Source organism: Austrofundulus limnaeus, unplaced genomic scaffold, assembly GCF_001266775.1.
Source record: "Austrofundulus limnaeus strain Quisiro unplaced genomic scaffold, Austrofundulus_limnaeus-1.0 Scaffold2, whole genome shotgun sequence".
In the NCBI taxonomy this organism is placed as follows: Eukaryota; Metazoa; Chordata; class Actinopteri; order Cyprinodontiformes; family Rivulidae; genus Austrofundulus; species Austrofundulus limnaeus.
In genome coordinates, this window is record NW_013952404.1 from 9659583 (window position 1) to 9662266 (window position 2684).

The following is a 2684-nucleotide window of genomic DNA, read 5'->3' on the forward strand; positions in this document are numbered from 1 at the left end:
CCCAAGTGTTTTTTTTCTTTTTAAGAGTATTGGTCCTAAAGTTATTGTTATTTTGGTGCTTGATGTGAATCCGTTTTAATTATGGGTGTCGAAGCTTATTATCAATTAAATCAGAAGATAAAATGCAGCTCCTATTGCCTTTGTTAAGAGAAATGAAAAAGATTTTATTCTCTTCTGGAGAGAAGCGAGGAATGCTTCAGCGCCTTTTTAAAACCTACAAAAACTTGGATTAATGATGGGTATTTCTTAATGGCTGAGTAAAGTGCACTGATTTCAAGTCATTACTGCCTATAATACCTGTCAGCTTTTACTTTTCAGGTTGAGTGGAACATTAATAAATTTGACTGATGGAACAATTTCAAGGACAATGGCAAATTAGCTTAATTTTTACATTTTAAAAATAGGAAGTCATCAATGAGCTGTTAACACAAAAAAAACTAAAAGTATCTTATGATCTGTGAACCCACCCAAGATTGCTGTTATTTACACAAGTGAAATAATACTTACATAAACTAAAGGTTGTTCTAACAAATTAGTTTAAGCTTCTGTATAATGTGGTATCTGAGCTCAAAACAACCTCTTAAGAGATGGTTGATATGAAACTGTCAGTTTCTCTGAATCAGCTGAGCCACATCCTGAAAACAGATCTCACAGTTTGATTTTAAAGAAAGGAGCCTTTTTGATTCTGTGGACATGAATGCAAGTTTTGATATAAAGTAATGATGGTTTAATCAAAGCAAGTGACCTTGATGACTAAAGAGAGGCCGAATAAAAACCATAACCGAAAAAAAAGTAAAAAGTGTAAAAGACATGATGGTGCTGTTGGTTTGAATATTTTCTCACTTTTATTTGTTTCAGTTCATCTGTTCACATTTGTMTTTAGCATAATTAGATGTTTTTTCTGTCTTTAAAAGTGTACACGTTGATGTACACATGGGTGAAGAAATATCAATTGTGTGTATTGTAGCAGTAAACAAAGGATGCATAGTACTGAGGATTAAATGTTAACTTTTTGTTTCTGATGAAACAAAAAGGCCAGAAATGAACAGATCTGATGAAAACCAGCTCTGAAATTCACTCACAAATCTAACGTATTAAAGTAAAGTATTCCGTGCAGGATCTGTTCTCCAGCAGTTTTTAAAATACTTTAGCAAATGTTTCAGTTCTCAAAAAACTATGTAGTTTGTTAACCCTTTGGTGCATCGTGACCACTACAGTGGACAGCTGTTTAAAAGTCATTGTTTCCTAAATGCAGTGGTTTCTTTAGTGGAATTACATACTGTATCAGTCCTTAGAATGCTCTCTACTGCTCCCCTCCATTGAGGTCAATTCAGTGGTTAGTTGTTGTAACTACAAGTGAACATCATCAGAATCCAAGATGGCTGCCAGACAGACACACTTGTTGACTACTCCTGCAATATTTTAGTAAATAAGTATGTAAAATATATATTTATGTAAAATATATATTTATAATTTTAACTCTCCCCACCCCATGCACAGTGACTGTTGGATATGGGCATCATGGACCCCCATGACCCTCAAAGATAGAAGTAATTAAAAGATAATGGATTGATTTTTAACTCTTAGTTTTTCAAAAACAATTTTTAATATTTATGAGGTTTCTAATAATCCTAATAGCTAGAGGCAATCAAAATTAGCACAAAATGGCCTGTTTGATGAAGACTGTTCTTTGTTTAGGACTAAACAGAAGGGCCGTAGAATGTTAAGCGTGTGTGAAAGTATGTTCATGTGCTTTTCAAAGCATACAATGGAATATGTGCTCATGGATTTATAATAAAACTCAGATGTATTCATTCTTCAGTTAAGTTCATACTGTTTTACATTGAGTGCTTAAGCGCGTGTAGTGGACATTTCTGTAACTTCCTGAAAAAAATCAAATTTAAAAAAATCATTGTTTTTTCATGCTCTGAGTAAAGACACAAAAAAATCTTGACTCTGGATTTCATAATTCATGCATCAAATGGTTAAAAATTTTAAAGCCAGCTTACAGCATATCTTTGAGTTATACTATAGCTCAGACCTGTCACAATAACACATTTTGCTGGATATTGTCTCAGAAATTATCATGATAAACGATAATATTATTTGGAGACCCTTTTAAACTAATTCTAATGATCCCCACAACCCTGTAAACGTAGCTTGTAGAAGTTTTTGAAATTTATGTACYTAAAAAAAAAGTTATGAARTAACCTGGACCGGAGATTGGGAAAGCACAGCAACAGCCTCTAAAACTATAAATTCCCACCACCTAAACCCAGGCCGGCGCAATTTATTTTGTATGTGTCGTCCTTGGGCTTCATAAAATAACCMCAGTCACCTGCAGTCACCATAACACCTAACGAAATTTCCGAAAGTTTACAAATTTTATGGAAATTTGCATACGAACTGGGAGTAGAGTTTGTGAAAACACACAACAGCATTGCTACACACCTGGATCAGTTTATTCTGTATGCGTCTTCCTCTGGCTTCATAAAATATTTGCGGTCACCTGCGTGCTGCTTATGAAGTTGACAGAAATTACTCAGTGTAAGAAAAAAAAACGCAACTCGGTGAACCCAAAAAGACAAATGGAAATTATCGACCTACACTCACCGGCCACTTTATTAGGTATACCTGTCCAACTGCTCGTTAACACTTAATTTCTAATCAGCCAATCACATGGC